Source organism: Oreochromis aureus, linkage group 9 (assembly GCF_013358895.1).
Source record: "Oreochromis aureus strain Israel breed Guangdong linkage group 9, ZZ_aureus, whole genome shotgun sequence".
In the NCBI taxonomy this organism is placed as follows: Eukaryota; Metazoa; Chordata; class Actinopteri; order Cichliformes; family Cichlidae; genus Oreochromis; species Oreochromis aureus.
In genome coordinates this window covers 37,516,376-37,539,479 of record NC_052950.1, presented here as the reverse complement: position 1 = coordinate 37,539,479, position 23,104 = coordinate 37,516,376, and the positions used below count along the sequence as shown (strand labels likewise).

Sequence of the window (23,104 nt, the reverse complement as noted above, 5' to 3'; positions counted from 1 at the left end):
TAAAACATCGGATATGTATCGGATTCAGTACCACATACGAAAGTGACCCAGATGGGATTTGAAAATATCGGATTCGTGCCGTTCACACTGTCATACCATGATCGGATATGGGTCGCATAGGGTCAAAAAAATCGGATTTGATGCGCTTTCGCCTGCAGTGTGAACGTAGCCTAAAAGCACTGATGAGAGACACAGACCTACAAAATAAAACAGGAACTCACACATGCAAAGACACAAACTAAGAAACCCAGACTTGACACAGGAATACACAGGCAGCAAAGCCTAAATACTAAACTGAGGAAGAACAAAACCAAAACCCAAAGAAATAGAAAACAAGAACCAAAATACATCACAATAATAGAAAACAAAACGCTGGGTCAAAAGACCCAGGACCATGACATTCTTACAGAAAGTGAGCAATGACAGAGAACTCAAACTTTTATGCACTGCTGGGATTGAGAGCCCTCTCCTATTTACCAAACTGGCACTTTAACCAAACCAGCCATAAACATTGTCACAGCTGGTTGTGGCTAAGCAGTAGTATAAAAAGGAAGGATTAAGCCTAGCTTAAGCTGCAACTGGGAAATCAGTCAAGGTTACACCTGAAGGACTCAACATTTGAATGTTTCACATGATCAAAAAGGAAAGAAATATCACAATGGTTACCTGGGTCAATGGAAAATAGTCTGTAAATGGTTTAATTTGTTAAGGGTAAAAAGGTATGAAAAACAACCTGCCCATGTATGGAAGCCGGCTGAAAGATCTCACACAGCAGCACATTATGCTACGATCAAAAGAAGCAGCAGAGAAACAAAGTCACTGACATCAGTATGAAAAGGTTACACAGTCATTTCTAATTCTTTGGGACTCAAGTGAACTACGAGCCATTATCCACACTACAGGAAAAATGGAAGAGTACTCAAACCTCCCAGGAGCAACCGGCTGACAGAAATACTGCAAGAGTGCATCGATGACTAATCCAGGAGGTCACTGAAGAACCCAGATCATCATCTAAAGACCTGCAGGCCTATGATTCAGCAATAAGAAAAAGACTGGGAAAGAGACTCTCCATGGGAGAGATTCAACAACAGAAAGTCTCATCTCACATATACCAACAAACATCTGGATGATGTTTGTTGGTAGATGAGACAGAAGCTGTAGTTTTTTTTGAGAGATTTGAGTCCCATTACACGTGGCATTAAAAGAACATCACAGGAACAGCCTGACACAATGGTGGTGGTGTGACGTCTTCCCAAGAACACCTCATACCAAAACACTGAATCCAGGAAGGATTCATGTGTAGGTGAAACCCTCTAACCGAGTAACTGAGCTGAGTCGACACAAGAGGAAAAGAAGCAGAACTGCATGCTGCACAGAAGTGCTGGCTCACCAATCAGCTGCTAGAGACCACTGAACCATCTGAGTTTTACCAGACCAGGACAGAGAGGAAATCTGACATAACTGAGTCAATGAAACCACAAAAAGATCAAGCTGTTTAAGGTGGTAATACACCAAAGTACAGCCCACACCCAGATCAGCCACACTGGTCACAGCTGTAGTTTCCCCTCCATGTATGTACGTTCATGTTTGTTACGACTCCCTGACAGTGAGAAGCTTTTCTCATAGTGTCTGCATTTGTATGGTTTCTCCCCTGTGTGGACTCTTTCATGCACTTTAAGATGATCCGCAGTGGTGAATGAGAGATGCTTTTTGACCCCGCTGTGACAGAGTTCATTTTGTTTTAATTCACTTGGTTTAGGGAAGCCTCTCCCACATTTCTCTCCAGTGTGTCTGAGTTGATGTTGTTTTATGTTCTCTTGATGACTGAAAGTTTTTCCACAAAGGTCACAGAGAAACTCTTTCCCACCACCACAGTGACGACAGGGTTGAGAACTGGATCCATCTGTGTCACTCTGCTTCTAAACAAAGACACAAAGACAGTGTAAGTCAGTCCTTCAACATTTTTATTTTTAACGCCGCCTGAAATAAAGAGCATCTGTGCCAGTGTCCAATTATATTTTACTGTTTACATTATAACACTCAGCACACTGGGCAACATTAAGTCTTCATTTGTAGGTAATCTACTTAATGGGAAGACTGGTGGTTAAACCTCTGGATGCTCTACTCTGCATGCCACAAGATACTAACGCCAAGCTGCTCTCAGATGCATCCATTGGAGTGTGAATGTCAGATAGACAGGAAAGGGAGGAGCTTTTAAAACTTTACGTTTTTCCAACATCAGGAAAGTTTTAGGAGATTTGTGTCAGATTTGACTCAATATTCTGTACATGAAGTTTTCATGTCTCATTTAAGCTTTGAAATTAAACTTCATTCATACAAAACTGTAAAACTGTTAAAAGAAAAATACATACCTCACAGTAACTGCACTTTTAGAGTTTCTTTCTGCTGTGAATCTTTTGGTGTGATTTGAGGTTAAGTGGAGATTTAAAAGTCTTCTCACACAGGTCACATTTATAAGGTCTCTCCTCAGTGTGGGTAAACATGTGCTGCTGTAAGTTTTTGTATGTCACAAAAGGTTTGTCACACTGATCACAGCAGTAAACATCATTTTTGGTGTGAATGCGTAGGTGAATGTTTTGGCTGGCTAGTGTGCGGAAGGTTTTTCCACACAAGTGACAGCTGTATGCCTTAACTCCACTGTGGATGAGTTGGTGAGTTTTTAAATTTCCAGAGTGGTTAAAAGACTTTCCACACAACTCACAGCTGTATGCCTTAACTCCACTGTGGACGAGTTGGTGTGTTTTTAAATTTCCAGACTGGTTAAAAGACTTTCCACACAAGTCACAGCTGTATGCCTTAACTCCACTGTGGACGAGTTGGTGTGTTTTTAAATTTCCAGACTGGTTAAAAGACTTTCCACACAAGTCACAGCTGTATGCCTTAACTCCACTGTGGATGAGTTGGTGAGTTTTTAAGTTTCCAGGACGGTTAAAAGACTGTCCACAGAAGTCACAGCTGTACGCTTTAACTCCACTGTGTATGAGTTTGTGTCTTTTTAAGTTTCCCAAACGGTGAAAAGACTGTCCACAGAAGTCACAGCTGTACGCTTTAACTCCACTGTGTATGAGTTTGTGTCTTTTTAAGTGTCCAGCCTGGGTAAAAGACTTTCCACACAAGTCACAGCTGTATGCCTTAACTCCACTGTGGATGAGTTGGTGTTGTTTTAAAGTTTCAGCTGAGGTGAATGATTTTCCACACAAGTCACATTTGTATGGTTTAACTTCACTGTGCATGATTTGGTGTCTTTTTAAGCTTCCAGCATGGGTAAAAGACTTTCCACACAAGTCACAGCTGTGCGCTTTAACTCCACTGTGGATGAGTTGGTGTGTTTTTAAGCTTCCAGCCTGGGTAAAAGACTTTCCACACAAGTCACAGCTGTGCGCTTTAACTCCACTGTGGATGAGTTGGTGTGTTTTTAAGTGTCCAGCCTGGGTAAAAGACTGTCCACACTCATCACAGCTGTATTTTTTCTCTCCCTTTCTTCTGTGAGGTTTGTCGGCCTCCTTAAAGCGCTTCTCGCTTCTCGCTCCATGTTGGTCCTGCAGTGAAAGAGAAACAAACAGAGGCAGTGACTGAAATGCAGTCGTGGAACAAACTCAACCTTCAAATTTCCTCCATTAACAGTAGTTTTAAATCAAAGGCTGAAGTAGTTCCTTTTCAGTCAATACACTCGGTACAACACACGTGGTATGGAATATCATGCCCTCACGTGTCCTGGCTGAAGAAACCTGTATTCACGCCTTTAAGGCAGATGATCTGTGATGACGTGTGCACAGCCCCAATGTGCCGCCACTGCTTCGGCAGTCAGCCCCTGATTCACTGTGCAGATAAGAAGCTGCAGGTGGACTAGCCCTCTCCTCTGCCGGCTCAGAAGCTGTCGCGGTTCACAGATATTGTGGGGTCCTCCAACTGGACCCCACAATATCGAAAGACCGCCTTCCTATGTTCCCAAACTTCGTCTGAGAGCTAAGTGCATCACATGGCAAACCTCTGTCTACCTGCATCACTGTACCCAGTGATGAACGGTACATAAAGTTGGACAGCGCCGACAAAGCTGGCTTAGCTAACCCATTCCTTATGGAGCGGTCTCTGGCCGCTTACCTGGCCCCATCCCTTAACCATGGAGTCGGTGGCCCCGCAAATCTGCCGTCCAAGCACTGCAGACTCTCTGCATAGCAGCTGGAGACGACTTATTGGGCTCAGACCGACATTGCCTGAACTATGAACTCCGTCACCATGCTCCAGATGTACCACGCGATGTGCCTGGCAGAGTTCAGATCACCGATTCCTGATAACAGCCCACTGTGACCTTGTTAAGAGGTTACAGTCGCCACTGATTACATCCTCTTAACAAGGTCACAGCGCTCTCACTGGGCAGAGTGATGGCTTCGACAGTAGTATTGGCACAGAGGCACCTGTGGCTGACCCTCTATGACATCCCAGACAGGGAAAGGGCTGTATATCTGGATGAGCCGGTGTCTGCGGCTGGGTTATTCAGACATTTAGTTGAAGCCATTCAGACTGGATTCGATCTGAGGAAGAAGCAGACAGAAGCTCTGCACGACATCATTGCCAGACATCAGGTGAAGCCCAAGCCTGCAGCTAGCTCTCACAGGCCCACCACTCCTCTGCTGACTGGCAAGAGACCGGTGCCCACAGGCCCACTCTAAGCCGGCTGGCGTGGAACTTGAACCGGCGGATGTGCTCCCCCTGGAGGCACAAACACGCCTCCGACCGGGAGCACATCCTCCGGTTCGAGTTCCACGCCAGTCGGATATATATTCTAAAATATTCACACATAGAGCAGATAGAACATGGAGAATAGGTCAGAGGTGTATGTGAGAAGCAGACATGACAGAGCTGCTGTTAGTGGGATAAGTGTGTGAATGTGAGCGTGAATGAATAATGTAATTGTAAAGCGCTTTGGGTGCCTTGAAAAGCGCTATATAAATCCAATGCATTATTATTATTATTATTATTATTATTATTATTATTATTATTATTATTATTATCATAAGGAGTTGGTAAGCCAAAGCAAGGAGAACATACTGTGCAAAGAAGTGGGCATCAAGGACACGAGAAAGGGATGCAGGAAATAGAGAGGGCATTAGCAGGCACCTAGTTCTAAGAGACAAAGGTTCTTGATTTCTGTGTATCAATGTGTGCTGCTAGGACTGCCCCAACGGATTTTGATGTTGGACGCTGAGCTATGAAAATCCCCAAGTGCATGTAATAAAATTAATTGATTGTTTATTTTCAGAATTATTACACTGTTTTATGAGCAGTGTTGGTTAAGTTACTTTTAATTAGTAACTTAGTTACATTACTAGTTACTTCCAGCAAAGTAACTCAGTTACTTGAAGTTACTCGTTACTTTCAAAGTAACTAGTTACTCGGGAAAGTAACTTTGGTTTTACTCAGATTTCTCTTGTTAATGTGTTGCTTCCGTAACTGGATACCCATCAAGAGTGCCAGTCTTCTAGCTTGCTTACTTGCCACAAGTGCACTGTGCCACCTACCAATAGAAAGGAAAAGATAATGTTCATATTTCCACGAGAGAAATCCCACGCCTGGACCGTCGTTGACTGCCGCCATGATTCTAGCCTACGTCACAGCGTCATGTGCGGTTTTTACATCCAACACAAAAACTGCAGTTGTGGTGCTTTTGATTGTACTCAGAACTCAGAAATTCTGCCTTCTGAATAGGAAGATGTAGGTAACACCAGACTGCAGATGAGCTGCATACTGGGCTGGACTGGGACAAAAAAATCGACCCGGGCATTTTGACTAGAGACCGGCCCACCATTATAGGAAAAATCATAAAGCCTTTGAATGAAAACAAACACTGTTGTGACAGTGATGTACACTGTCTTGATGGTATATATGTATCAATCTGGCAATCGTTTGTTGTAAGACGCTGAGAGGAATAGAAATATTTTCCTGCTATTATTTGCTGCTATTTTGATAATCATCATTACCGTTTCATGTTAATAGTGATGTTGCTTTCACAGATGCATTCAGATGTTCAAATATATTGGTATTATATCAGTCTTTATTACAAGTCCAGTTATAACCACTTTAAACTGTTGAGTTGAATCTATAAACCGAAATGAGACAGGAAGTTACAGGCTTTTGAAGTTGCAGGTTTTGCAGAAGTGAAACCGAAAGCAGAGTGAGCGCAAGCCAAAGAGTAGGGTGTTTATTCAGTAGATTACATATATAGTTCCAGTTAGGTTATTATATGTAAGGGGGAGCCTCTGTTCTGGTGAAAGGTCAGAAGTGTAACGGGTGAGATGTGAGAGCATTTAAGGGCGAGACATATACATACAGACACAAATAGTGAGAGGTCATGACACGTACGCAGTACACAGCATGCACGCGCCCCCGCACGTGCACACACACACAGATATAAACTCTTACCTAAATGAGTCTAACTGCGGGGTTGTGCCTGTATGAGTGACATTTTGTACAGGAAGTGCACCTGATGTCCAGGAAGATAAGCCTGGGCAGGATGGAGACAGGAAGCATCAGCCGTCGACACGAAGATGATGTTCTATGTTAAAAGTCATTGTGGTTTTGGAGTGACGTATTTCTGTCTAGCAACAGAAAAGGGGGCTGTACTATTTTAACCCCATAAAACAGTTGTCTGAATATGGTAAAGACAGTTCAAGACTGATTGGGTTGTTGAACTCACACATGTGTTCATTAAAATGTCGTCTAATTGCACACGCCTGGATCTGTGGTTATTTATGGATTCTTCTCTCAACATTGAACCCTAACATTTGGGGGCTTCGTCCGGTGAGAGAGATGGAGGAACTTTAAGAGATCCGGGGTCCGTGGTAATTGGACGGGCAGACGGTAATCAGTGGTGAAAGTGAGCAGGCATTCCCCGGGGCATTTAAAGGTAAGACACTGCCTGTTGAAATATATTTCCAAAAGGTGTCACATTGGGCATGTCAAATTAAAAGCCTGGTCACTGTAATTACTGGTGAATGTCTGTTTTGAGTTTGATGGGAATTTCATGAGCATGCTGGTTGAAGTAATGATAAGTGATAAGTAAAAGTACTGGGTTCAAGTCCCAAAGAAACGTAGAAAGTAGGGAAATTGGTCATTTCTGTGGGTTCAAGTCCCGCTGGACATTGGGTCTATCTTGTGATGGTCATCTCGTGGGTTCAAGTCCCCTATGTCCACAAAGGTAGATCTGCCTCAATCTTAATCCTGTTTTGGGCTTAGATTGTTGTTTCAAATTATTGTAAATTTTTCTAGGACGACAGCGGCGTCTGTTAAGAAGCGCATTTTCTCCTTGGTAACGCTTGCGCTAAGGCAGGACGCTGACCTTAGACCTACCAGACAGTAGGGATAGTACCGTCGACAGCGGGGGAGAAGTTGGGAAACTCCGAAATTGCTAGGGGTTCAAGTCCCCTATTCTTGCGCTTATTTGGCTACCTGTAAATTAAGTTAGGACTAGATATTTGGACAGGCCAGTTCGAGTCTGGTCTGCTGAATTGGTCGCAAAAAACCTGAGGTTTGCCCGTTCGAGTCGGTTATGTTAAATTTTTTGAAATTTGTAGGAGCGACAAGGCCTAAAATCTGTGCAGTTGTAATTAAAGACGTCTGTAATATAAAATATGAGCTCTATGAGTAAGATCAGTCTCTGTGTCAGTAATGCACAGCCGGATGTGCACTGATGGTGTGTGTAAATGCAAATGAGCAGCGGTGACGCGCAGAGAGGGTGGTTTCAGTTTCGAGAGGATTGAGCTTTTTGCTAAATGCCTGTATATAAGAGGTTGGTTTTGCTTATTATGAGAGTGTAAATACAGTTTGAATATATTAGTGTGGATGTATAGAAAATGATTAGAAAATGACTGAATTTTGATAGATGTATATTTCGTGAGCCATAAAAATAAAACACACCAACATTGGTGTGTTTTATTTTTCAGTTATGTGTGTGTGGGGAGAAGCGGGGTGTGAGACGATGAGAGGTTTCAGTTTTCTTTTTTCTTTTGACTTGCTCTTTCTGATCATGGAAGGCATGTCCAAAATACTCTTATGAAAGCGTATTTCGAGTGATTTTAATCGTGTGAATGCTGTCAGTATTTGATTTGAGTGACTCTGCATGATTTGTCTGAGTGAGTGGAAAATGGAAGTTTGAGAGAGAAAAGGCAGTGTGTGAGACGAGTCATGGCGTCTGAAAGAGGTTAGAAACATTTAAAAGTGGGTATGAAATATATTTCTTTTGTGATGAAAAGTAGGATGTTTTAAAGTTTGAAAGTGCTTTTAATTCAAGAAATCCATGAGAGATGTTATGACAGGTTGAGTTTATTTTTCCGATTGAAAACACATAAGTATATACACTTGGGAAACCCAGTTAAGAGATTATTGGGTGACTGATGCTATAAAACTGACCTAAAGAATGGTCCTGTGTGTGAAGGAGTGTTGATTGTCCTGATGTTTGAAAGAGCTCTAGTTAAATGTGTGTGAATGAAATGAAAGTGCTCTGTTTTAGATCAAGATTTAGTAGAACTACTGATCGTTTGTAGACTGTGAAAATTCAAAGGGAGACAGAGTCTGACTGTTGCCTGGAGAAACAGGAAGTATGTGTGTGTGTGTCGGGGACAGGAACTCTGCATGCCCATAAAAGGAACTGAGTGTGTACAGAAAGAACACAGAGAGACAGATGAGGCCCATGAAGCAAATGAAGCCTTTAAGAAAAAATGAATATAATACTAATTGTATGCTTTAGTGTGTCAATACAGGTGGACGTCTTTCAACTTTGGAACCTTGAGTGCAGCACCAGAACAATAGATAAACAGAATTGGGAGAATAAGCCAGGCTTTGGCTCGAAATTGTGCAGCTTGATCTCTCACTTTGTCCCTGAAATTGAGAAGAAGTTCAAAGGACAGTCAAGGACAGTTAATCGCCTGATGAAGACCGATAGAACATCGTGGACTTGAATACAGCAGGCAAACGACAGTGCCACTGATCCATTAACACTGATGACGACTGACGACCAGCAGCAGCATGTAAGAGTACTGCAACATGTACTGTGAAAATACAGGCTGGGCAGTTGAACAGTGGGATAAAGAATTGTGGAAGAGCACTGGACATTGAGTGATATTTTGCCATGCTGGGACTTAATCTAAAAGAAAAGACTGTAAAGAAACAGAGAAGAAGACAACAGCTGAGTTGAGACTGTGTTTGCTGGAGCTTTGAAGCACGAACAGGACACTGTGAATGAAAAAGAGACCGGTGAGAGATGAAGCTGGACGAGTTTGACTGCGAGAATATAGGATATAATTGGATTGAAAGTTGAAGCCTGAACTCATGAATTGTTTAGGGATGTCCACCACAGCATAACAAAGAGGTAAACATTAGAAAAGGTAAGAATAATGAAAGAAATAATTGTCATTACCTTAATGAATAGAAAACACACATACAAATTGTTACATGTGAGATTATTTTTGAAATGAATCAGAAGTGAGATAGTTTGAATCTAAAGCTCAGTGGTGAAATGCATAAATTAAATATGAATATATAGGATGCAATGAAGAAACAGCTTACACGTAGTGTACATTAACATGAATACATAGAAATGCAACGAAGAACTCAATGGATTAATTCAATGAAGAAGCAGTTTACACCCGATTAACATAAAATGCAAGGAAGAACACGCTTACATGCATGGCATAATTGGTATTTCTGACCAGAGATAGAGAAATGGGTTATTTAAGCACTTGTGATAATAATGAAAATGTCTTAGTTTTGTTATTTTCAGGAGTAAAGCAGACTTGGACCGGCTCTCCAGACGCACCAGTCGGAAGAAAATTATAGGTTAACATCACTGGATAAGTTAAGGCAAGTTTCTGGTGGAATTGTTCACAGAATGATGTGTCCAGGAACCTGGAAAGCAAGCCCTAGCTCCTGGCTGAAGACCAGGAGGGATTTTATTTAAGGTGGGAAATCAAATGTTTCGGTTAGTAATTCGGGGAAAAAGAAAACTGACTGCTTAACTGGAGAATTGGGAAGGAGTCTGGGAGACTGTGAAGCCATAGATGCAAAATAACACATACCCATACACACATAAACAGAAAATGCATTAACCTTATAAAGACAAGCTCCTGAAGCTTAATGCATAGAGACATTGATTAAAACCTGGCTAAGAACATAAGCATATGCAATGAAGATCTGCTGGCTGCTTGTATGAGTGAGAGAATGGTGTGAATGGTTAATAAAATTGATGGAAAGATTTCAAATAGATGGAAAAAACAAAAGAAAAGTGTTTATAAGAGTGACTTAGGAGTGCTCTCGTACTGAGTGATCAAAACCGGTGATTAGTATAGAAAGAAAATGAAAATAATTCAATAATGTGATAAGGTTTAAACATGTATTCCTCTTGTTAAGTTGGCTGTTGAGCTGTGGGTTTATGCAAATTAGCTGGAGCAGAGACACTTCCTGTGTGCGTGTGTGTCGGAGGCTTTCAGTTCAAGAGAGAGCGGTGGCTGTTGAAGAGTATTTGGAGAAATATAATGGTAAAGTATCAGGATATTTGATTACGGTGGTCAGGTCTGCTCAGAGGGGCAGATTTGGACAGGAAATTTATAATTTAAGGATGATACGTTGTTGAAATTGGTTTTTATCTTGTGCTGAATGAACACATGGCAAAGTGAGGAAGGGAGACATTGTGCAAACGGTCTTTGATCTGTTGACGAGGTTTTCGGTGTGTTGAACGGGTGAAATTTAAGATTGTTTAAGATTTTTTGGGGCTGTTGTTTTTCATTTTAATAGAGGGAGTTTTGATAAACATGGACATGTCTAAAAGGGCCCATAGTTTTTGGAACAGTGCACTTAAGAAAAAACCTGTCAGGTGATTTTGTTTTGTACTTTGATGAGCTAACAATCAGCTCTTTTTTTTCTCATTTTTGTTCTAAGCAGGCCTGGAAGACAGTGAACGGACGGCGTTGACAAAATTACCAAGTACGAAAATCAGGTGGGCATTACAGATTATAATTGATTACAATCAGAGACTGATTGGCGGCGAGTCTCTGTCTAAAAAATGATTGCAGCGTGTCAATCCAGTCAAAAGTATAGTGAACTATTTTCCTAAAAAGGAAAACGAAATAAAACAAATGATTGAGCTCATTTTGCTGATGTGGAGCATCTGATGACGTGCGCAGAAGGCTGCAGTATCAGCAAAAATATCATGTGTGAATGCATGTGAGTGAATGCGAGTGATGGGACCAAGAGGGGAGATAAATAAAAGGTTGACAAACAGGAGGAGTGGAAGACTTAATTGTGGGGATGCTGATTTTGGGATGCTGATGTTTGCTTTGAGAAAATTTCTTTTTACTGGGGTTAGATTATGGGATTACATTATATTGTTGGGAGAATGCTAAATGCTAAAAGGGAAACATTGTTTGATGAAATTCAAGTTACCATTAACTGAGGTAACTCATGATTAATAACTGTTTTGTTTAAGGTTATTTTTGTCATGACACAGACTGGATCATAAAGGGGGAGAGTTAAGTACAGGTTTTGTTTTCAGGAAGTTCCAAGGATCCAGAGTTCGATGGAGCAACGAGTTTGAGAAGATTTGACATGATGATTAAATTGATTTTGTTCCTGAAACACAGGTTTTCAGGGCTGGAGCAAAATACCGGAGAGGAGGATGGCTGAAGTGTTCTGAGAAATGATATGATATGACTAACCTTTTTTCCTTTTAATTGGTTAAGCTTGGGTGAAGCATGTTGAGTTTTTTGCCACATGAGATGTGTCAAAAAAGAGAGGGGTTTAAGATTTAATTTGGTTAATTTAAAATGAGTTTTAGTATGATTTTATAACGATTGGGGTTGTTTGATAATCTAGATATAGTAAAACTGAGGATTTGTTAAAAGAAAGGATTAAAATGAACTGAATTAGGTTTAGAAGATAAATTGCTGGTGTTAATAAGGAGTTGTACACCAAACGTAAAGGGAAATTGTGGGAATAAAGGATATGCTTTGGGGAAAATAGTGAACATTTGATGAGTAGAAAATGTGTGATTTCTTTTTGATTTTTAGGATAAGTTGTAACAGTGACATAATGTTAGAATGTTGTTATAATGTAGGCTTTAGAAACAGATAGTAAATAGATTTATTTCTAGGGTAGAGGAGAGCTTTTTATGAGGATGTTAAAAGTCTCGCTGACTTAAATGAATAATGTTGGAGATTATATATGTAGAAAGGATTTTTTTTTTCATACACATTGCATTTTTGTGCCTTGTGGCTCAGAGAGTCGTCTCTTGAGGGTCACAAACTTTTGGTTAACGTTATGATTAGCCAATCTACTGTGAGAATGACCTGAGTTATTGAAGGATTGCACACGCTTACAGACATATAGAGTTCATTAAGACACATGACAGTACTGATTCCAGGCAAAAGGCCTGAAATCCATTTAGCATTTAACTGAATAGGAGTTTCGTTTGTAACTAAATTGGGTGACATGTAAAATATTGAGATAACACATGCAGCTCTAACTTAGTCCTCTTATATAAAATGCAGTTACAGAATAACAAATGCTTGTTGAAGTGACCAAGTTTTTGTTTAAAAACAGAAGCAAAAGGAGAAAGCTTATATATTTTGGTAAAGTCTGAGAAAGTATAAATTAGAATGTATCATTACATTAAGAGCAGCAGAAATGAAATAAAATGATATATTCAAACAGGTTATCACCCAGGAAATGGGAGTTCAAAATACAGTTAGAGTTCAGCTTTTAGCTATGATGAAGTTTATCTAGGAGCAATTAACTATGTGTTTACACGTAATGATTAAAGTGGTTGTTTTTTATTATCCTTTTAGTAGAATAAGCCGTTATAATGATTTTCTGGATACATTTTCTTGTGATAGGTGACTTTAGATGAGAGGCCCTTGCAGCAGTGACAGTTTGTGTACAGGATGTGGGTGATCAGATAAGGAACAACAGGAAACATATGACAGCAGTGCTGTAAGACTGTTAGAATGCTGTAGATTGAGATGAGTGATGTTTAAGATTATATAGGAATAAAAGTAAAAAACCAAATACGAAATTAGGTTCATGTTTTGAGTAATATTAGGTTGAATCAGGTTTGAATGAAGAGAACAATTGAGGGACATAAGGTAGGGGAGACGTAGTAGGGAGAAAGTGTTTTCTATCCTTTACAGGAGAAGATTTCCACGAGAGAGGGACCAAGGACGAACCTGACTTTACCCATGGAGTGTTCTTAGGGGGAGCTGGCATTTCTAGAGAGGGTCAGAGTAATGTTATAAGTGTGTGGTGACCCTTTTTAAGGGTCACCAAGAGAGGGGATTGAGAGGAATAGAAATATTTTCCTGCTATTATTTGCTGCTATTTTGATAATCATCATTACCGTTTCATGTTAATAGTGATGTTGCTTTCACAGATGCATTCAGATGTTCAAATATATTGGTATTATATCAGTCTTTATTACAAGTCCAGTTATAACCACTTTAAACTGTTGAGTTGAATCTATAAACCGAAATGAGACAGGAAGTTATAGGCTTTTGAAGTTGCAGGTTTTGCAGAAGTGAAACCGAAAGCAGAGTGAGCGCAAGCCAAAGAGTAGGGTGTTTATTCAGTAGATTACATATATAGTTCCAGTTAGGTTATTATATGTAAGGGGGAGCCTCTGTTCTGGTGAAAGGTCAGAAGTGTAACGGGTGAGATGTGAGAGCATCTAAGGGCGAGACATATACATACAGACACAAATAGTGAGAGGTCATGACACGTCACGCAGTACACAGCATGCACGCCCCCATGCGTGCACACACACACAGATATAAACTCTTACCTAAATGAGTCTAACTGCGGGGTTGTGCCTGTATGAGTGACATTTTGTACAGGAAGTGCACCTGATGTCCAGGAAGATAAGCCTGGGCAGGATGGAGACAGGAAGCATCAGCCGTCGACACGAAGATGATGTTCTATGTTAAAAGTCATTGTGGTTTTGGAGTGACGTATTTCTGTCTAGCAACAGAAAAGGGGGCTGTACTATCTTAACCCCATAAAACAGTTGTCTGAATATGGTAAAGACAGTTCAAGACTGATTGGGTTGTTGAACTCACACATGTGTTCATTAAAATGTCGTCTAATTGCACACGCCTGGATCTGTGGTTATTTATGGATTCTTCTCTCAACATTGAACCCTAACAACGCATAATTATTTATTAAAAGGGAGACATTTTAAATGAGAATAAGAAAGAAAAGTATTTCTTTGTGCCCCCCCTCTCCCTGTTAATGCCCCAGCTGGCCCCCTGGCAACACTTTGCTAGACCCGCCCCTGCACAGTTACCAGCTGTCAGCTACGTAGAAAAGGATCCTGGTGTTACTTGTCTCTCAGAAACAGTTCATAACTTCCCTTCAACTCATTCATGTCACCTAAAAGGTAAACCTGTTTCTCCATCACCTGTTCAGCTCTGATGATTCAGTAAGGACATCTCCTGGTTTCATCTTCATGTTTCCCTCTCACCAAATAACCAAAGCAATATCATGACCAGCAGCTTTACAGCTGTGGCTCCAGGAAACATCAGCTGATACTAGAAATTAATATTAAATAAATTCTAACAACAGCTGATCGAGCTTAAACGTGCTGCTGTTGTTTAACGCGACATCCGCTGGTTTCATCTTTCTGGCGCAAAGTGGGCGATAAACAAACAACAGAGAAAAGCCAATCAGCTGATCATTGATCAGTTTCATGATTGAAGTAGAAACAGGAAAGGGAGGGGGAGAGAATGAGAGAAGAAGAGGCAGCTGTGCAGCAAAGACAGAATAACTCCAGCTTTGTGTCTTTTTCATTGTAGCTGAAGTCCGGGACAAACTGTGTTCATTTTCACCTCAATACGAAACGCATAATGTTTTCTCTGAATACAAGACAATTCAGTTTTTAAGGGGACGGTTGGCAACTCTAATAATTGACCTTATGAACAAAATAAAGTTCAACATCAGTAACATAGCACCCACCCAGCTGTATAGAAACTCCGTCATGCTAGCTAGCACGCAGTACGAAAAAGTCAGCATAACAAAAATAAACTCCAACTAAACTTGGTTTATATCTGACCCAGATAGACTGCAGGTCATAACTTCTTACCTGAAGTTCAGTTCACCTGACACTTGGACGGGCGGCCGCTTCGGGTCTCTCCTCTTGCCTCCCCTTTCTCTCATCCACCTGCTGGCCTCCACCACTTGCTAATGTTACTGAATCTGTGGAAGCTACGCGATAGCCACCACACAAAGTAACAAATAACGAGCCTATCTAAATCCCAGTAACGAGTAACGCGTTCCTGATTTTGGCATAATAACTAGTTACCGTGCTCGTTACCACAATAATAACGTAGTTACTGTAACGCGTTACTTAATAACGCGTTAGTCCCAACACTGTTCATGATGCATTATACTGCTGATTGAAGGAATACTGTTTGCAGAGAATCATGGCCTTGCTTTTCTGATTACAAAGAGAACAGAACATACTGCATGGGAGATTCTCCTTAATCTCACACAGGAAGAAAAAACTAGGAAGCCAAGGTCAGAACTTAGGCTCACTGAGAGAAAAAAAGAATGTGAATATTTAAATTTTTATGAGTTTGGAGGGGGGCCAAGGCTATAAGATAGAGCTGGGCGATATAAGATTTTTTCATATCACGATATGTTTTTTTCATTTCAGGCGATAACGATATATATCACGATATAAGCCAAATAACTATATTTGTAAGATTTAAATGTGCCGTTGCTCACAAGTAAAATGTGAAATAATCAGCAGCTTGTCTTGATTTTAATATTTATTTCCCATAATAAGTTCAACAGGGTAGATGTACTTAAGGAACATGAGACTTTTTCAGATAAAGGCAAATATTGCAAACTACACAAAAGGCAGTCGCTAAAGCGTTTAAGTTTCAAAAGAGAAGAAACAAAACAGACTACTAAATTGTCAATTCCACTTAGAAACAAAATATTAATTCTAAAAATAAATCTTAGTTTGTTTTACAGAAGAACAGACAAAATTGACTAACTTTTGTCAATATCAAATAAACTGAGAACTAAAAGGAAATTTTCAATCTCTCCTTGTTGTATAGCTTTCTGAACTTTCTGAATCCTTTATCATCCGCAACTGAAAATAGTTGTTGATGATTACTATACCTTTCTAATGTGACGTTGTTGTCCCTGGTTCTCTTTCTCTGTCTCTCCCTCCCGCTCTGTTCCTGTGCTAGTGCTAGACTTGTAGTCAAGACCGCCTAATCCGAGACCAAGACAAGACCAAGACCAGAGGGTATCGAGACCAAGACAAGACCAAGACCAGAGGGTATCGAGACCAAGACAAGACCAAGACCAAGACCAATTTGAGACGAGACCAAGACCGAGACCGAGTCGAGACGAGACCAAGACCAAAACCAAGACCGAGACAAAAAAAGTCTTTAAACTGCAGCCAGATGCTGCTTGGTTTACGGGTGTCAGGCATATTTATGTGTTTTTGCTTTCGCACAGCCCTCCTCACCGCTGTCTACTGTCTCACTCACTTACTGAGAGGACAGACGCACGCTCCACTTGACTGTCGCGTCTCTCACCCTCTGTTTTTCACATAATGATATTATCCTATATCCTTGCATGTGATTGGCCACAATATGGAGGGATTGGAGCATAGCTGAGCCACTGTGTGAGAGCTGAGCAGTGAAAGGAAATTAAGTGAGGGTAGAAATGACTGAAAGATTATTAGGCTCCGTTTTGAGTTTTGTTCAAAAAAGAATGACTTCATATAGGAAAAAAAATAAATATCACATATGCAGGACACCTTAAACTAGTTTTTTAATTAAACAGCAAGGCAGAACAAAGTCGGGCCTGTATCAAGACACAGGGACTAAACCCCAATTCATCCAGACCCAGAACTGATCCGGAATTAAAACAGGACTACAACAGTAACCAAGACAGAACCAGAATCAGAACTAGATGATAGTAGCACTGAAAATCATCATACACCTGCACTACACTTATTTTTTAATTCTACCAAAGTACACGATTTAGATTCTGAAATGTTTATATAATTATTTAGCCTTGTTGTGGAAACAAGCCTGCATAACTTAATAAATATAGAATTTGAAAAGTAACAAATGGTATCAAGTCAAGTCAAGTCAAGTTTATTTATAAAGCACATTTAAAAACAACCGAGGCTGACCAAAGTGCTGTACAATAAAATACAAATATAAAATACTATAAAACACAGGTACATAAAATGCCTCACAAATAAAACAATAAATTAAAAACAATAGGTTGAACCTTGCTAAAAGCCAGTGAAAATAGGTGAGTTTTAAGAGCAGTTTTAAAAGTTCCTAGGCTTGTGGAGAATCTGATGTGAGGGGGTAGACTGTTCCACAGTCTGGGTGCAGCCACAGCAAAAGCCCTCTCTCCCCTAGTCTTTAATCTGTACCTGGGAACATCTAAAAGCATCAAGTCTGCTGACCTCAAAGATCTCCTGGGGCAGTAAAGGCTAAGAAGCTCTGCCAGGTAAGGAGGTGCAGTGCCGTTAAGAACCTTAAAACCAGCAGTAAAATTTTAAAATCAATCCTAAAAGCAACTGGGAGCCAGTGGAGAGAGCAGAGGACCGGAGTAATGTGGTCTCTCTTTTTGGAACCGGTCAGCATGCGAGCAGCAGCGTTCTGCACCAGTTGGAGGCGATGCTAACAGGAACGATCTAAACCAGCATAAAGGGAGTTACAGTAGTCCAGCCGTGAAGTGATAAAAGCATGGACCACCCTTTCTAGATCGTTCCTGCACAGGTAGGACTTGACTTTAGCTAAAATCCGTGGGTGATAAAAAAGATCCCTTGACTACGGAGCTGATTTGTTTATCAAATTTAAAAGCACTGTCAAAAGTAACACCGAGGCTCTTAATAGAGGAAGTACATTCAGAAGTTAGGGGTCCCATAAAATCAAAAGAAGAGTTAGGGTCTTTAGGAAGCCCAAACACAATGACTTCAGTTTTACTTTCATTTAGATGTAGAAAGTTAAGAGCCATCCAAGTCTTAACGTCCGACAGACAGGAGAATAACGGCTGCAAAGAGTCCTTACAGTCTAACCTCAGTGGGAGGTAGATCTGAATGTCATCAGCGAAAAAGTGAAAGGACACATTATGTTTGCGCAGCTTTACACGCCCAGAGGGAGCAAATACAAAATAAACAGCAGGGGACCTAGAATGGACCCCTGAGGTACACCACAAGTTAAAGGAGCTCTGGGAGATGACAGTTCACCAAGGTGAACAGAGAAACTCCTGTTATCCAGATAGGACTGGAAAAACTTTAAAACAGTACCTTTTAGACCGACACAGTGTTCTAGGCGGGATAACAGTATGTTGTGATCGACAGTGTCGAAGGCTGCTGTCAGGTCTAAGGTTACTAGGACAGCAGCACGACCAGAGTCTACAGTTAAAAGCAAATCATTAAAAACTCTCAGTAAAGCGGTTTCAGTGCTGTGACGAGCTCTAAAACCAGACTGAAACTTCTCATAGAGACTGTTGTTGTCTAAAAATGACTGGAGCTAAAAAGAAACAGGTACTAGATACATGTTCTGATGAGTTTTGGCAAACAACCATTTGACTAACATGTGTGTCTCACCTGCTCTTGTTCCATCTCTGTTCTGTCCTCATTCTCCTCTCTCTCCCTCTCTGCTCCTCTCTCTCCCTCTTTGCTCCTCTCCCGCTCTGTTCCTCTCTCTCCCTCTCTGTTCCTCTCTCTCCCTCTTTGTGCTGACAATCAAGCCAAACACCAACATCATCAAATATACAGTTGAAACCAGATATTTACATACTCTTCAGATAAAAACACAAACACTTTTTTAATTGTAACATCAAATCAGACTAAATGTTTATTTTTTTAGATTGATAAATATAAAAACATATTTGTTAACTTTAAGAGTAAAGAGACAAACTATATGTATTTCTTAATTGCAAATGGCACCAAATTGTATTAAAACCGAGCCACACTTATGGAGGTCCACAATTCTTTTCCTGGTGTTTTGGTTGACATCTCTTGATTTTCCCATGTCAAAGAAACAGGCTCTGTGTTTTGCCTTATATGCATCCACAGGTGTGCCACCAATTTACTCACATGGACTCTACTAACCTATCAGAAGCTTCTTCAGCTCAGAATGGAATCGTCTGGAGTTTTCTTATTAATTAACAATAAACTTAGTGTATATGTACTCCTAAATTTGATGAAAGTGATTAAAATAGACAGCTCCCTCTTTTTATTCTGACATTTAACTAATTCAAAAGATATTTCAACATTTATTTATCTAAAACAAAAGTTTACTCTAAATTGATGTTTAACAGTAAAAAAATAGTTTTTATGTTTTCTACCTAAAGTGTATGTAAATATCTGGTTTCATCTGTGAATATACTGCTGTGTATTGAAATTTCTCTTGTTTTGCATAGATATACTGAACAACATACAAAGCATAATATATAAAATAACATCTACCTGAGTTTTTTCTTTGAAAGAAGCTCCTTATGTCCATTGTTGTGTACATCAGTACACAATTGAAACCGATTTAGAGAGTTTGTTTAGCCGTGGAGGGTAACAACTGAAAACATGAAATGTAAGCTAAGACTCTCTAAAAAAAATCAGCATTGTTGTTCGGCTTTTTATTTATCCATTTGTTGATTCACTCGAAGAGTAAGTAACGCAACCAACTGATCAGTTTGATATCAATCTTTTGTGATACACCGTCATATTTACATTATTAGTTCAGTACGAATGATTTGCTTTGGTACCTGGTCAAACTTAAGCTCTCCTCTGTCTGCAGCAAACTCGCAGGCAGCAGCTTCTCCCCTCTCGCTCACATGCGTGTTGTGCTCAGTCGCCTAGTACCTGAGCTCGGATCATACCAAAATTAGGGGGAATTTACGACGGTGCCCCATGCTTCTGAAAAAATGACCCAGCTTAAGCCCAGTAAGCCACCCCCCCGCTCCGCTGATGGTTGACTCCAAATCTCCCGAACACTATGTCGATTTGAGAACGGAAGACCGAAACAGCGAGACCAAGACCGAGACCAAGACAAAAGTCCGTCGAGACCAAGACTAAAGTCAGTCGAGACCAAGACCGAGACCAAGACAAAAGTCCGTCGAGACCAAGACGAGACCAAGACCACGTAAAAGTGGTCTCGAGACCGGTCTCGAGACCAAGACCGGTCTCGAGACATCCAACTCTAGCTAGTGCGAGTGTAACTACCGCCCCTCCCCCCTCTTCCCAGCGCGAAGCACAAGGCTCACGTGCGGAGTGAGGCGGAAAAAAAGTGCGAGAGAGAGGGTGAGAGAAAGAAAGAAAAAACCCCACGGATCTCGATAAGGAGCCGGCTCGCGTCGTTCACTTCAAAGATCCGGCTCTAAGAGCCATTTCGTTCGCGACCGACACATCACTACCAAATACCTTCGCACTACGGAACTTCTATGGTCCTTCCGTTCGACAATCTCTCCGGCATTGGAACCATCATCTGTTTTCTCTTCGGTAACCTGGTCACCCACGCTCTCGGTTGATTTTTCTCTAGTCGGCACACTCATTTCCTCCATTACCGGGGCGGCACGGCGGCTGGCTGCTTCCCAAACAAATACACATGTGCGGCTTGGCACTTGTGCTGTACGTAACAAGTCACGTGACATGATGCTGCGGCTGTGATTGGTTCGGCTCTGCGCTACTTAATTTGGATTGGCTGTTCTTCTTTTCTTTTCTTTTTTTAAGAGAGCAAGAGAGAGACGAGGTCTATCACAATAGTTTAATTTTTCTATGGAGAAAAAGTTATTTCGCAATACATATCGTTATCGTTCTATCGCCCAGCTCTACTACAAGAGTTAGTGAAATGGTCAGACACCGAGATCTGCCGGACCTCCTCTCGTGCACATCTCCCATCCGGACGTTTGTAATGCTCAAAGTGTTTTATGGACTAAAGAGAAGTTAGCAGATTTCTTTCCTCATTCTGGAAATATGATAGCTTCACAGTTGTGAAGTATGGCAGCCGCACGGCTGCCGTGAATACTCAGAATAAGACCTCTGAGTGCAAACTGGATTACATCTGGAGGGGCTCGCTCGGAATAACACCTCTGAGCGAAAACTGGATCACATCTTGGGAAGTGCACAAGAATGACAACATCACGGAGTGTAAGTTTGATAACACCATGGAGAAGCTCACAGCTCTCCAACGGGAGATTGAGAGACCAATGTCGGACTGTTAGAACAGCTTTGAAATTCATAGGAGTTGTTCGCACTAAAGTAAAAACCACCATCACTTCATGCGGAGATCCCTTCGGCGCCAGCTGCGGACTCTCAAGGCTGGAGCTGAACAAAACACCCTGATAACGACTGTGTTGAGACTGTTCTTCCCTTTCTATGCAAGGCCACCTGGGTTGGCTGGAAGACTGTTTACTTAGCCTGGCAGGGCGAAGGACACTGTCTCAGCTGAACTCTGGACACATACACACACACACGCACACAGACATATACACATGCAGACATACACTCATCCCCCCCCCTCCCCCTCCAAATGCCTTCAATGCTTATTCCCTTCCGATGCTGACGGTGGATCATGGAGACCAGCGCATAGGCTGCAGGCCCAGATGTACTGTCTACATTGGATGTCTCTCACCCTTTACCCACCCCTGTTGCTTGTCATGTGTTTCTTTGGTGTATTAAGAGTTCGTTTTTGTTTTTTCCATGTGCTATGTGCAGAGGTGTTTTTTTCTGTTCTCAAACTGATCTCCCTGTTGGAGCTCAGTCTGGGGGGAGTTATTTTTTTTCTCCTTATCTTTCCTCCTGTTGTGCTTTTCCATGTTATACCCCTCTTCCCCATGTGATGTTTGTGTAATGTATGTATGGTCGGATGGGTAAGATGGCGCTGCCATTGCGTGCAATAGGTCGGCAGCCTTAACATGAAATTTCCCCTTGTGGGACTAATAAAGGTATATCAATCAGTCAATCACATGACCAATTTAAGACACAGCAACAAGATGCAGCAACCCTGAGTCTCCATTTCAACTTGGGTTGAAAGTGTGGACTTCAAACTATATACTAATTTTTAAATCGTGCCAATAGGCCACATAAAACCAGAGTTATGATAAAAAAAAAAAATACATGTAATGTTTTTTCTGAACAAAACAGTGGTGTTAACAGCGGGAAGAATCGGTAAAAACTGTCTTTTCTAAGGACAGCGCTAGCAAACACTCTCCGCTTGCGAAAAATCGACAAATTATACCCTGGATCCCAGAGGATTAATTTTCCTTTTCCTTTTTTTCTTCATGACTACCATGTTTCCTTGTGTACGACTGCCAAACCTTATTGGACATGAGAGCTGGAGTTCAAGCTTGCAGACCCCCCATTCATCTCACCTGAGACGCCATTGTTCTGGGCCCCTGGAGGCTTCAAACACACACACAGATGGAGAAGTTCTGGCGTTTTGGTTCGACTGAGATGGCGCACTAACAGATCCCCAATGTATTACTGGCTAATGTGCAGTATCTGGAGAACAAGCTCCGCGAGCTTCGGGCATGGATCTCATTTACAGTGAGAGATGCGGGACTGTAAATGCGTGATCTGATTGAACATGGTACCGGACTCGGTTATACACTACCATGGTTCCCCGTGCACCTTGTGGAAGGGTCACAGAAGGTAACTGGGAAAAGTTGACAAATTATTGTAGGGTCTGCCTTGTTACGTCCCTCTGCAGCCCCTAATCATCTTAATGTGTTCAGCTGGTGCTAATTGGCCACCAAGTGGGTGAGTGATGGTGTTCACTGTAACTGAGCAAACTCTCTTTAGTTAGTGTGTGTTTCAGCTGGGTAGCTGTGCTGCCCTTCCATCGAAGCACTTGTTTGTTGTTTTACTTTATTGTTTTAGTTTATTGTGTTTGGTGGTTATCCTGGGTGGGGGTACGCTTCAGGGTTTGGTGGGAGACTGTACCCCTGGTCTGCTGCCTACCCTTGAGTTTGCGTTTAAAGTTGCCTCGAGCCCGGTACACCACTGAAGACTAGACAGGTCAAGTTTTGTTTTTAGCGTTTTAGGATGGGAGTTGCTCACAGTTAA

General features: G+C 41.3%; 1 long non-coding RNA gene across 1 annotated transcript in view; it reads right to left on the bottom strand.

The window, feature by feature from the left end:
- Window positions 1-3,499: 3,499 nt before the first annotated feature.
- Window positions 3,500-23,104, bottom strand: part of LOC120441680 — a 36,800-nt gene continuing 17,195 nt past the window's right edge. Inside the window, exon 3 of the long non-coding RNA XR_005614180.1 lies at window positions 3,500-3,560. This is a non-coding gene — a long non-coding RNA (uncharacterized LOC120441680). The remainder of the gene's footprint in view (window positions 3,561-23,104) is intronic.